Source organism: Sarcophilus harrisii, chromosome 2 (assembly GCF_902635505.1).
Source record: "Sarcophilus harrisii chromosome 2, mSarHar1.11, whole genome shotgun sequence".
NCBI classification, from domain to species: Eukaryota; Metazoa; Chordata; class Mammalia; order Dasyuromorphia; family Dasyuridae; genus Sarcophilus; species Sarcophilus harrisii.
Genome location: NC_045427.1, coordinates 390,700,501 through 390,715,428, shown reverse-complemented (window position 1 = coordinate 390,715,428; position 14,928 = coordinate 390,700,501). Strand labels below are relative to the sequence as shown.

At 35.4% G+C, this 14,928-nt stretch overlaps 1 protein-coding gene across 1 annotated transcript in view; it reads left to right on the top strand.

Moving 5' to 3' along the window:
• ADAM19 (ADAM metallopeptidase domain 19) overlaps positions 1–14,928 on the top strand; it is a 127,376-nt gene that overhangs the window by 21,670 nt on the left and 90,778 nt on the right. The window lies entirely within an intron of this gene.

The window sequence follows — 14,928 nt, the reverse complement described above, 5'->3', positions numbered from 1 at the left end:
GAGGTCACATTTGCTCTGTGCTCATCTGTCTACCTAATGCCATTGATTTTTGGGTGGTGGCCTGGCCTGGGAATGTTTATGTATTGATTTCCCATCTAGCCTTAGAATATCTAGATTCAGGTTGTTGTATTGGTGAGCAGAAATATTATGCCTTGATAAATTCCCCAAGGGTAGTGGGAAAGCAATCCCTGACCAGGTAATCTCCATTTCTCTTTCAATAAGAACTCTACCAAATGAACCCGGCTTCATTCTAACATGTAAACATAGCTGATAAGACTGCATGGCTTGGAGAGCTGCCTGCTTCTTCTTGGCAGCTCCCTGAGTCCACTGAAAGCAGATGAGTAATCAAATCAAATGCTTCCAAGAAAGGGATGGATGAGGATCTTTCCATATTCAGCAAGATGAGAATTGTTGCTAGAGTCTAGTAGCAAGGGAAAAATGAATTATTCCTAATTTGGGCTTTTCTATCCTTTTAACAGGAAGGAGAAGAATGTCTGAGACAAGGTAGAAGTTATTCTAGCAGTGGGCATGAATATAGCAGGATGAGGAAAATCATGGAGACAAATGGAGGCTACCTTATTGTACCACAGAATTTCAAAATTAAATGGGACCTCAGAGGTCAGACAGAGTCTGTTTTACTTGAGTCCAAATCAGTTCTACAACCTCTCTCCCACATTACTGCAATATCCTCACTTTGTTTCCCTGTCCCAAGACTCTACTCCAGTTCATTCTTCTGCCATCAAAGTCAGTTTACTTAAGTGCGAATCCAACTGCCTCACTCCCTATTAGTAAAATTTAGTTGGTTTACTTTTGCCTTTGTTTTGTTTTAAAAGCTCTCCATGACATTACCCCAACTTACCTTTACCAACTTCATTGTACAATCCCTCCCACACCATATGATTCAGCCTAATTGGCCTAATTGATCAAGTTCCATTTCTATACCTTTGTACTGCTTGTTCCTCATGTCTGAATGTATTCCTTTCTCACCTCTGCCTCACAGAATCCTTCTCTTCTTTCAAGAAGCAGCTCAAGCTTCTAGTACCTCTAGTCTGATTTTGCTGATCTGTGATTTTAATTGTAAGCATACCAATTTAATTCTAATCTCACATTTGATAGAAATGTAAATCCTTTCATAGAGAGTTTTAAAAGTAAAAAGCCCTGTTTTAACAATTTCATCCGTAAAAATGGAAATGCTATGTCATTAAAAGTACTTACTGTACAATGAAAAAAAAAAGCAGCTCAAAAACTGTTTTTTGCATAAAAGCTTTCCTAATCTCTTCTATTACCCTCTCTCATAAACTTGTGTTGTTGTTCAGTCATGTCTAATGCTATTTGGCTATTTGTGGTTTTCTTAGCAACGATACAGAGTGGTTTGCCATTTACTCCTCCAGATCATTTTATAGATGAGGAAACTGAGGCAAACAAGGTTGAGTGACTTGCCCAGGGTCACACAGTGTCAGAGACCTAGATTTGGACTCAGCTTTTTCTGAATCCACTGTACCACTTAACTGCACTATAAACTACCTTGTATTTAATGACTATTTAATTGCATTCATTCTTCTTATATTTATTCTGTATACGTGTTTCTCTCCCCATTTGAATAAAAATTCCTTGAGAGTGGGGATTCTTTATTTGCCTTTCTTTCTCTAGTGCCTAGCATAGTGCCTTGAATGAATAGGTTCTCAATAAATGCTTATTGATTAATGGGTTTATCTTATCTCATAAAACAGCCTGATCCATTTGTGGATAGCTTATAGGAAAGTTTTTCTTATATGGAGATGTTGTCTTCCTCTCCATGGCTGCCCATTGCCTCTAGTTCTGCTTTTTGAGGGTCAAATAGATATAATTTCTCTTCCACATCAATCAGTTGATAAACATTTATTATGTTTATGTGCACTGGGCATGACAGATTTTTAAATATATAAAGATATCCATCATGTCTAAGTCTTCTCCAAGTTAAAATACCTTGTTCCTTCTGCTGATAGACACATGGCAAATTCTCAAGTGTCAGGATACTTAGGTACATATTTCTGTACATATTGTTATAAATATAGTTTATTTTGAGTATTATGTCTCTTAATTCAGCCTAAGATGATATTAGATTGGGTTTTTTTCTTGGTTTCTAATTCACATTTTTGGTTTACAGAACTTGCAGATTATTCAGATGTTCTCCAAATGAACTGTTATCTAACCAGATGATCTTGTATTTATGAAGCTAATTTTTAGAAACAAATCACGTACTTTACAATTATCTTTACTAAATTTAATCTTATTAGATATGACTCATTGTTTTAGCCTGTGGAAATCTGTTTGTGTGACTCACTTACCTAATGTTCTAGTTATACCTCTCAGTTTTGTATCATTTTCAGATCTCATAAATAGATGTTACAGTGGATAGAGTGCCAGTCCCAGAGACTGTAGAACCTGAGTTCAAGTTTGACCTCAGATATTCACTAGCTGTGTGACCCTGGACAAATCACTTAATCCAGTTTCCTCAGTTTTCCCATCTGTAAAATGAGATAGAGAAGGAAATAGCAAACCACTTCAGTATTTTTGCCAAGAAAACCTCAAATAGGATCATGAAGAGCTGGACACAATTGAAAATGATTGAACAGAGAATTTTATCCAAGTCATTTATAAAAATGTTATACATGGGGTCAAGGACAGATTCTCAATATCCCTTCATCAGAGAATTCTTTTTTGAGTGGATGCTAATCTTTTAGTAACCACACTTTGTGTATGGCCTTTTAAAGCTCTAAATTGGTCAATTAATCTTTTTGTGTGTTCATCTGGATCTCTTTAGATAAGCATCCCCTTTTTTATTCATTGCAATCATTTGTGCCATTAAATTTTATTCTTGAGAGCTTCCCATTTTCCTTGAGTAGACTTCCTATTTCCCTTGAGTAAACTTCTCCTTTAGAGTTTTAGGATCCTCTACTCCTATCCCTCTACTCTTTGAAATTTGTCCTATAGTATCAAGGGTGTTTGCCAATCTATATTTGGATTTCCTTTCCTCTATCATCCATTGTAGAAGAGAATAATAGTGTTCTCTCTAAATTCCAAGAATTTCTACTTATTAATCAGATTTAGATGCAGAATAGCAGTTTCCTTCATTACTTCTTCCAATTTGTTTTGAAGAATAAAATTACCATTAAGATAAATTAAGAACTGGTTATCAGCATCAGCTTTTTGATCATCAGCATCAGGGAAGGAAGGGAGAAAGAAGGAAAGAGACATAAGAAGGTGAAATAACTAAAAAAGTAAATATCTTCCGTAACTACAATATCAGAACTCTGTGCCTGATTTCAAATCTATTTTCCAAATTCTCATTAATTTATTTTTTCTGTCCAGATTGTGACACTATCATTTATTTTATTCTCTTCATTAATCTTTACTCAAAGATTCCTCATCAGAGCTCTCTTTTTTAATTTATGAATTTATTCACAGTTGTATATATTCTTATTTCAAAAAAAATTCTTATGAACTTAACAAACATCATTTTCATATGTAAAGAAGTGCTGTGGGAAATGTAAATAATAATAATAATAGAAATGATAATAACAATAATTAACATTTATCTAATATTTTAAGATTTACAAAGCACTTTAGTTTGATTATCTCACTTTTCCAGGATCACACAGTTGGCAAAAAGAAGATTGTCTATGAACCTTCCAAGCTCTATTATGCATATTTAAAAAAAATAGTAACAAATTCAGCATAGTAGGTCCAAAACTGTCCTCCTATTTTATTTTTATCCCCTCCCAATATCCTTCTATTCTATTCTATGAATTAAAAAATGTTTTATTAGCATTCTTTCTTTAAAAAAATTTCTTTTGGTTTCAACCCTGTTACTTTGCATCTTTCTCTTAAGATCTCACCCCATTTACTATCCATAATAGGTACATAATAGGTACATAGGATTTTGAGTCTATGTGTTATTTATGCTTAGTTTTAAAGACCTCTCAATCAGATTTTTAAGACTAGTGAAATGTTATTTTATTGGACTTCATTAACTGTGCTCTATTTCTGGCAAGAGGTACTCATTTTTATATGTTGATATGTGGTGGAGAAATCCAGATTCCCCGCCTTGGTTACCACTTTCTGAATCAGTTTTTTTACTTTTTAAATCTGCCTTTACCTTCCTCTATTCCCCTCTATTGCCCTTCCCTGCCCCCCTTCATTCAATACTTATAAAGAAAATATCACTTGTGCTCCTAAGACCTTCAATTTCTCCTCAGGATTTTGTCATCCCTAACAATTCTTTCTAGGTTCTTTCTAATACTATAATTTTTCCCTTGGACACCCCAAGAGTGCTTGCCATTACTGCTGATAACTCTCAGGAGGCCTTCTATTGCAAGTTGCTTATATATCCTGAAAGTATAGTCAATCTTACTCATGCTTATGTCAGACTGATACTTGCTTACCGTTATACACTTCAGCAGGGAGTCACCAAGCACTATCACTCATTTTTACTTCCTCTAATATGATTATTTCTGAGTGATTTCTCTATTCATGGCATCTATGCATCATATCATTAAATCTTAGTTTCTTTCCTCCTGAGGGAATTCATTTCTTCTGTAGAAAAAAAAATTATGTAGAAATTTACTCATTTAGATTGTTTATTTATTTTCATTTGTATCCTACTTTTCATGACCCCATTTTGAGTTTTCTTGGCACAGATATTGGTTTGCTATTTTTCTTCTCTAGTTCGTTTTATAGATAAGAAAACTGAAGCAAACAGGGTTAAGTGATTTGCCCAGGGTCACACAGCTAATAAGTGTCTGAACCTGGATTGGAACTCATGAAGATGAGTCATCCTGATTCCAAACCCAGCTAGCTTCCATCGTATACGTTCTACAATTACAAATGTTTTGGGCATCTTCTTTCTCTCTTCCTTCTTGGTTGCACTTTTTTCTTCCCCTCTCCATCCTGCTCAAGTAGGATTCTCCTCTGTTTCTTTATAATTTTTATCTACCCTTTGAAGAACTTTCTCCATTCTTCATAAGAATACTTCATCCTCCTGGCTAACCTGAGAGTTCTCAAGAGTTATCTACATTTGAGAAATCTATTGTCCCAGTCATTATTTTTCATTTTTTCCCCTCCTTTGTTCACATAAAGTTGTTACTTGTCACTAATGCCCATACTCTGCAACTTAATATATATTTTTCCTTTTCCTTCTACAGTTGTTTTAACCTAGATCCTCAGGTGTTAATGTTGGCAGCTCTTGTGACTCACTGGAGAAGGAAATGACCAACCATTTCGGTATCATTACCAAGAAAACAGAGCCACAGAAAACTTGGACATTATTAAAATGACTAAACAACTTGTAGCTAACTAGCAATAAAAAGAAAATTGTCTATGAATCTTCCAAGTCCTATTATGCATATTTTTAAAAAATAGTAATGAATTCAACATGGTAGTTCCAAAACTGTCCTCCTTTTCTATTTTTACTCCGCTTAGTTTATTTGCAGAATGTTTACCACTTTTTCTTCACCAAAGAGAAGCAGTCTATTTACCTTCTTTTGTTCAGTAATTAGCAGATTTCCCCTTAACTCCCTAGTCTAAATAGAAGCTAATTTTGCTGCATCCATTTTGCATCCATCCGTACCTCTTTTCTCCTTTCTAATCAGATAGCTCCATTTTGCTCCTTTTCTGCCTCAACTTCCTTGTCCCCCCAAAGTTATTTTGTCTATTCCTCTGCTTCTGAGTGGCACTGCTCCCACTCTACTCCTAGAAAGCTAGAGATCTTCCTCTTTTCATACTAATCTATAGCCAGAATCTTTATAACTATAGTGCAAAACTTTCCTCATTTGCAAAGTGAGAGGGAGGTTGTCAGATATATTAACCTTTTTCTTTTTTTAACTACCTGTTTTGTTCTGTTAAGAGGAACAGTCTAATTCTGGGGTGAGAATATTCAGAAATGATTGTGATGTAAAAATGCAAGGCATAATTACCTTTTTAAAGGGGATGGTGAAACTGACTTTCTCATCAGCTCTGGTCCTTTTTAGCTCTGAATCCTGGTATCCATTACTTTCATGTTCCAGTGTGGAAAACTCTCCTTTGACTGTCAACATTCCTTTGACAAATATTTATCATCTACCTATTCTATGTCACAGTTTTGTTCTACGTCTTATGAAAGATATGAATAATAATAATGGTAGTAGGAAGAGGAATAAAAGTGATAACTAACATAGCATTTTCAGGTTTCCAAAGCACTTTATTTATATTATCTCATTTCATCCTTACCACAATGTGAAATCATTGTTGTTATTATTCCTTTTTTATAAGTGAGAACCTGAGGCTGAGAGATTTTAAATGAATTGCCCAGGGTCACATATCTAGTAACTGACTGAGGTGGGATTTGAACTCAGGTACTGGGGACTCCAAGTCTAGTGCTTTGTCCATTACAAAAATTTCCTAAGAAGACTGATGAATCCTTACCCTCATAGGATTTAAATTATAGTAGGAGATGCAGCAAATAACTATAGTTATTTACAAGGAATGAGAAAAGTACAATGTACTGTGTTAGTTCAGCTGGTGCTCTCTTGAGAAATAACTAGACAGCATGTTTTCTCTCATTTTTTGATGGCTTCATCCTCCACTAACATCTTCTGATTCCCTATCATGGTGTTGAGATCGCTCTAAATTTAAGAAAACAGTGTCTCCTAAGTCTTAAAGAAATCTTAAAGAAGAAAGCTTCAAATATAGGCCTCATGAGTGATTGTTTATCAGTCTTTTGAGGGTCAGCCTAGCTATGTTGGAGAGATTTATTACAAGAAGGTTGACAACTAGGCAAAAACTTTCTTGCATGATAGTTATTTATGAAGATCATTTTTTTAGTGGTGGATGGGGCACCCACATGAAATTCTCCCAATAAAATCATGGAGAATTGTGATTTCATGATTTTATCCAATGAAATCATGGAGGATTATGAGAATTCTGATAAACATGATTTTTCAGTCTGAGTGGGAGAAATGTTTTTCACTGTCCCTCTGAACATTATTTTGAGATTTTTTCTTTTATTATCTTTTTAAAAATGGAATTTATTTTGAAGTTAAAATTGGAAAGATTCTTTCCTTAAAGTAGACTGGATAGACTATAACTCTAGAGTGCTAAATAGGTTTTCCAGGTTCTCAAACCATCATTATTCCTTTCCCACTTAGAAAAGTTCTCAGAGATCTCCCTTCATACATAGTTATAGGTCCCATAATTATTTTTGGAGGCTTTTGCTTTTTAATGGCAATCAGTAAAATGACAGAAAAGAAATATTAATTAAGCACCTACTGTATGCAGATTTCTTTGTGCTGTGCATTGGTGAGATATAATTTAGATAAGACACTATTTCTTCTCTTTCAGAACCTTTGCACTGCCTATATACCCTATGTCTGAATTGTTTTTTGTTTTGGGGGTGATGACTTGTTCCACAAGATAACATTTAGAATTTTTAGGTCAGTTCCTGTTCATATTCTTCTTCTCACCTCTGCCTCTTAGAATTTCTAAGTTTCCTTCAAAACTAAGCTCAAGCATCACTTTCTATATGATGTCTTTATTGAGTTCCACCCTATCCCAGTTACTAGAATCTTCACTCTCAAAATAAAACTACATTTATTTTGTATGTAGCTATAGACATGTGTCTACTCACAAAATGTAAATATCTTGAGGGAAGGAACTGTTTTACTTTTATCTTAATATTCTCAGTGCCTGGGCACATAGTAGATAGATGCTCAATACATGCTTTTGATCTATTGTTGATATTGATGAGAGAAAGACAAAACAAAGAACAATGTTGAGCATGTTGTTTGCTGCGTTCCCCTAGTTGGCAGAAGTCAGGCTTCTTGACAGAAATGGAAGCAAAAAAGTTGAGCACCATGACTTCACCTGGTTCCCCTTTGGTAATGGTTTCCTGCAATTTTGTTCTGAATTTGGCTTTTTAGCTTTTAACGTGTTAGAGAGAGGAACTCATAACACTCTTGAATAATTATTGTACTTGTTTACTAAAGTATTACTAATATGTGATGTGTATACATGCAGATGCTAAATAATCTTCTGAGAAGAGATAATTTTCTGATTTAAAAACTGGTTTGCCACATTTTTCAATTATAGAGAAAAATAGACATCTTTCAATATCAAATTGTAATCTTTTCAATTGTCCAATTTAAAGAATTTCTTAGAGTTTTCTTCTACTCATTCTTCTGTTGTCCTGAAAATCACAGAATTTCAGAATTGGAAGAAACTTTAGAAGTTACTTAAGTTCCATTCATACCTGACCAAAAACTCTCTATATAACACACCTTATTTGTTAGGCATCATTTGCTTGAAGATCTCTGGTGGGGAAAAATTAGCTCCCTTGGATGCCCATTTCCTTTTGCACATTTTAATTTCATGATTTTTTTTTGTTGTCAAACTGATAATATTTTCACTTAGCCCTAATTTTTTTAATTCTGACTTTTGGACAAGCAGAAACAAGACTAGTTCTTCTTCCATGTGATAATACTTCTATATCTGAGGAAAGCTATTATCCTGCTCCTCCTCAAGGCTTCTTTTCACCAGACTAAATATTTCTACTTCTCTCAAAAGGGAATACATTTATACTATAGGTCTTTTGCCATTCTGGTTACCTTCCAAAGAACATGATTCAATTTGTCAATGGTCTTTATTATATGTGATATCCAGACCTGCATGTGATATTCCAACTGGTCTGCCTAGGACCAATTATAGGATACATTCATCATTGTGGATACTATGCCTCTTGTGAGCATACATAATGTTACATCAGTGGTTTTTGCTTCTATATTATAAATATGACTTATGTTGATTTGTAACCCCCTGAAAAGAAGTAGGGGTTTATTTGAACTCTAATATTCTGACTTTGGATCCACTCACTCCTCTTTTTTTGTACTATTTCATATAAGATTTAAGGGGTGATATTTTTAATAATAAGGAGAGAAATTAAATGGGAAGAAGAGTTACTCAGAATTAGATATTGGGAAATACATAAGAGCATAATCAAATAAGATAATATTTGTAAAGTGTAGAGGGCTGGAACTCTGGAGAAGTATACTTGAAATAAGATGTTAACTCATTGGAATTGATGATATAATGGTTCTCTAGTTCACATATATACTTAGTACTTAGTATGGTGATATAATGATTCTCTAGTTACACATAATCAATATGCTGTAATGATGTAATTACAATAAGGTATATAAGGGCTAACAAGGACTGGAAAATAGACATTCTCTCTTTGACCATGCTCCTGATGGCTCTTCTGCCTCCTCCACTAAGATCAAGACTGGGCCAGAATAAAGAAAATAGACTCTATTCTTGACCATTCTCGTGGTATCTATCCTGCTGAGACCAAGGCCTGTCCAAAGGACCTCCAGAAATCTAGCCTAAACATTACAGTAAAGCGCTTAACATAGTGCTTAGCATATAGTGCTGTAATTATGTTTCCCTTCTTCCCTTAAACACATATAAATCAAAATAATATTCCCATACTATTTCATGATTTGCTTCCAAAGGTCTGACTTGATGGGTCCTAGTGTATGGAGCTTCTTCTTTGACTTCTTTGTCTCAGTCCTTGTGTTGTTCAATCATTTCAGCCATATCTGACTCTTCATGAGCTCATATGGGGTTTTCTTGACAAAGATACTGGAGTGGCTTTGTCATTTTCTCTTCCAGGTTATTTTACAGATGAGGAAACAGGGTTGAGTGATTTGCCAGGATCATGTAGCTAGTAAGTGTCTGAGACCATATTTGAACTCACGTTTTCCTGTCTCCAAGCCCAGGATTCTATGCATTGAACCACCTAGCTTCCCGATCCCTGTACCTAATACTTATTACCACTTTGTAGGTTTCTTCTACCCACTACCAACTAGTGAATTTGAAGCAAACTTAGAAATAACTACCCAAGTGTAATGAGGAGCAGAGCCAGAACTGAACTTGAATCTATTCAGAGCATTTTTCATTCTATTATTCTAAAGCCTTATCTTTACAAAATTGTTTTTGAAGACTAACTCTGTTTAGAAAATTTTTGTATCTCCCACCTCATCTAGCACCATACCCTGTATTTAGCAGGAATTTAATAAATATTTGTTGAATGAAGGAAAATACACGTAGCCTCATTGAATATCTGTTCTATTTTCTCTCCACATTCCTAACTTCTCCTGGACTATGTGTTATTATTCTCAGGCTGTGTCACTATTTATATCTCCTTATGTGCAAATTCCACTAATGTGCTATTTCCTTGCTATTCTAGTGACTCATTGATAATTGATTTTGACTTGGTATTGTAGATCATAAGACCATAGATTTATATCTGGAAAATAACAAGAAACTTGCCTCAGGTCATACCGTTGGTAAAGTAACAGAATCAAGATTCAAGCCTTTGGACTCCAAGTTAAGCATTCCACTAGCCCATATGGCCCCTGGAGAATGAAAAAGGCCAGATTCTGCATGGTCACATTTTCTCAGTTACCTTCTGCTTTGCCAGGGTCTAAGAAGCTTTAGCTTCAACAAGTATGAAATTCGAACTACATTACAGGGTTCTAATAGAGAAACAGATGCGATTACTGACTTACAATCAGTTCTCTTTTGAAATATCAGTGGGATATCAGAAGATCTTTGGGACTAGAAACAAGGGAAGTCATGTCTTAAAAGAAGGAAAAGGGATAGGTTATGCAAATTGCAGACTGGTGAGCGTGAATTTGCTTCTTGAGAAAATTTCAAGATTTTATTAAAAGGAGTGATTTCTGGGCATTCAGAAGGAGAAACAGTGATTACTAAAAGCCTCATTAAGGACAAGTCATATAATTAATATAATTAATCTCATTCCTCCTTTTTTTTTTTGGTATAGCATTACTAGTCTTGAGGGACTATTATAGCAAGATTTTAGCTTGGACTAGATTTTAGCAAAATATTTGACAATTTTTTTTTTTTTGCCTTCCTCATGCCATTACTCATCCCATATCCATTCACCTGCCAAATGGTGCCTTTTCCAAATCAATTGTATCTCTCATTATATATATGTATACACACACACACACACATATATGTGTATATATATCTTTTGTATCCATTGTATTTCTTTTATATCTATATCTATCTATTACATCTTCTTTGTATTCATTGTATCTCATATATATTCTTTGTATCCATTGTATCCCTCATATATATCCTTTGTATTCATTGTATCTCTCATATATAGAAATCCATTCTATCTCTCACATATATTTATATATAAATATCTCCTTTTTATTCATTGTATCTCTTATATAATTTTCCTCTACTTACACAGACACCCTCATCATTTTTTTTAGATGCTCATCATTTTTTTAATTGGACTATCACAATAGACTCCTAATTGGTCTCCTTGTCTGAAGTCCTCTAAATTTTAGGTGCTTCTTTCTATAAAAGATCTGATCATGTCACTTTCTTGTTTGGTAAATTTAAGTGGCTTTGAGGATCAAAAGAAATGTCTGTTTTTCTTTTGGAGAGTATCCCATTTTGTAGACAGGCAGACAAAGTCTCAGAGAATGAATGGCTTAGATATTTTGCAGAGCAAATAGGAGAAATTTGAGAAACAGTTTACTTTAAACTTCTCTAATCAAATTTTCTCATTTTATAGTAAGGAAACCAAGGGTCAAAGAAATGAAGTGACTTTTTCAAGATCACACAGTATTTAGCAGAGTTTGGATTTGAATCCAAAGCCTTTGATTCCAAATCCAATATCCATCTAATGCCTCATTCTGAAGGTTCAAAACTGGACAGAGCTCAGGTCTTTGTTGAAGTCACAACATAGCCACAGGTGCACAGTGATAGCTCACATTTTAGCCAGGGCTTTAATGTTTACAAAGCACTTACTGTATCCTCTCTCATTTAGCCCTCACAACTACCCTGTAAGGTATTTACTACAGGTTTTATTATCCCCATTTTACAGATGAGGAAAGTGAGCTAAGACAGGGTAAATAACTTGCTCATACTCATATAACTGGCTTCTGAGGCAGTATTTTCACCCAGGTCTTGGCTGACTCTTATGATAACACTGTGACCTCTTAGCAATCTTTCCCAAGAAATCACTCTCTCTGTGTTCATTGTGACTAAGAGGGAAACATTTTTAGAAATATTTTTCAGTTGCTTATTGTTCATTAATATTGCTCAAGCATACACTGAGTGCTCTCTGTGACTCCAAGAAGACACTCTTCCAGCCAAGATGTAACATGATATAATGAAAAAAGATCATTAATTTCAGTTCATTTCAGCTCAGTGAACATTTAAGTGCCTACTATGTTCTGGTTATGGGCAGGTAGGTGCTGTAATATATAGAGCACTTGGGCCTGAAGTGAGGAAAATTCTTTTTCATGAGTTCAAATCTGGTCTCAGATTCTGGAAGGACTTAGTGGAGCTTCCTTAGTATGCCAGTGAGATGCTTTTCCCATGCCTATCAAGACTTATATGAATATTAGAATCCTTTTTTCAGCTTCAGGTCTATGATTCTCTAATTTGTCAGTAGTTTTCAAATTTTTCCTCTGTTCACCTCAGCAGTTTTTGGCCCTCCCTCTTTACTTTTTTCCTTCTCTCCACCCTTTCCTTTTCCCCTTCCTACACACATTTTACTTGATTTCATAGAACTTAAAAGTGGAATCAGAGGGAAATCCCCTGAGCTTGTTGCCAAATGTAATTCAAGATTGACCTGAAAACCCAGTGCCCCAAAGAGAATTCACTGTTGAAGAGACTGCCCTCATGCCTTAAGTTGAGATGAGTGCAAGCATACAGCTTTGCAGAGTTTCCAAACATATGGTGCATGGATTGCCTCTTCCTTGTGCCTGAAATAACAACAGCCCCTCCTTTAAAAATGCTAAACTGATAAGGCATTAGGGGTTCACTTTTTGGTCACAGTTTTATCTCATTTAGCAGGCTTGTAAAAACTGAGGGCTGGTGAGAAACCAAAAGCCAGAGCTTGCTGTCCAGGCCTGAGCAGGAAGGATAGTCTAGATTTTCTTTTGTTCCTTTGATGTCTCTTCAGCCTGGGAATGAGGTCCTGTGAAAGAATAATGAAAAATGGACAACTTCCCTTGCTGGACTTAGGTGCTTTGTACTGCAGGGAAGGCCTGGTAGTCTTGAGAGTGGTCAGTGGATTTTTGTTGAATTTGAAACTATGTATTTCAGTGGTTATGCTCGGGCTGGAATCGGGAAGACTTACATCAGGAAGACACTTGCTATTTGAGTGACTCTGGACAAATCACTTAACCCTGTTTGACTTCTTTTTCCTCATCTGTAAAATGAGCAAGAGAAGGAAATGGCAAGCCATTCCAATATCTTTGCCCAAGAAAACCCGAAATATAATTACAAAATAACTGAACAACAACAAATTGCTTTTTGAACAAAAACTATTTTCCTTTTTAAGGCCCATAGTAGTGGGGAGTCTCTTTTCTATTTCCCATTTGTCTTTGTGTGCCCAGGGTATAACATAGTGCCTGGCACATATCAGTCACTTAATAAATGTTTGTTGATTGATTAACTGGTATTTGTACTGAAGACATTCATTCTCTCTCTATTCCTGAATTTTGAAACCTTTACATTAGGAAGGCCTTTCAGACATTACATTTCACTGGTGTGAATTGATCACTCAGGGTTACTTCCACATTACAATGAGGCACTGAAGGACCATGAAGCATGGTCATGATGCTTCTAAGAGTGATGGATAAGATGTGCTATCCTACTAGTTATGAAATACTAAAAGAATAAGATTGTACCACATTGAGTAGATTCTCTGAGTATTTGTGGAAGGATATGAACAAGATTTACCCAAGATAGAAAGGAGTAGAATGCACTATAGTCTATTTTTGGTGTAAGGAATAACCTTATAAAAGAGATCATGGATTCACTAAGTCTGGCAAAGGATATATAGAGGGAGATAAAAGATTCCCTTTTTTGACTCATTTGATTCATGAAAATTCATTACCTTCCCAAGGTCCCAATTTATAAGACCCATGATTGTAAAGAACTGCAAGAATTCTGATTGTTGTTAAATTTTAGAAGCTCTGAAAGGCTTATCTTATCTTGCCTCTGGATCCAGATGACTCTGGATCTCCTTATCATGCTGCCTGTTATCATTTTCTCTTTTTTGAAACCTTGGACTCTGCTCTTTTGTTTCCCAAATTTGATAAATAAGCTTTTGTTTTGTCAGGAATCAAGCCACCATACTACTTCATGGCCCTCTCTACATCATGCATTCCCTTTTCCAGTACCTTTTTATGTGTTGTCTTTACCTATTAGAATGTAAGCTCCATGAAGGAAGATACTGTCTTGATTGTTTGTTTTTGTTTCTTCTGATGTTTAGCACAGTGCCTGACACATATCATAGTAGATGCTTAATGAATGTTCTACCTATTTAATCTATACCAGTCCTCTTTTACAGAGAGGAGGAAGCTGAAGGCCATAGGATTCATGGTATCATAGATTTAGTGCTCAGTGATTTAGTGCTCATCTTTCTACTGGATGCACTGTCTTTTGTGAAAGGAAACTAATCCATCTTTTGCTTCATTTCTTACCTAGCACTAATCATTGAATGGGTGTTGTCTCAGACAGACTGACATCTGGGAAAAACCTTAGCTTAAAAAGTCCAAGGTCTCCCCCATTGCACCTAGGGTCATCCATCTCCAGTTGTCTTGCTCTATATTTTGCCACTGGATATAGATAACTCTGGAGGAAAGAGTGAGATTGGTAACATTGCACAACCTTCTCTTACTAAAATACAGTTCACTTGCAAATCAAGACATTACCTTCTTGATGTCATTGGTTGAGTTGTAGTAGCTGCCCCCTGGAACACAGCTGACCAGTTTCACTTGGCAATGCTGCTTTTTCCTCCTTTCTTTTCTTCCTTTCTTCTATTCTTTTTTCTTTTTTCCCTCCCTCCCTCCTTCCTTC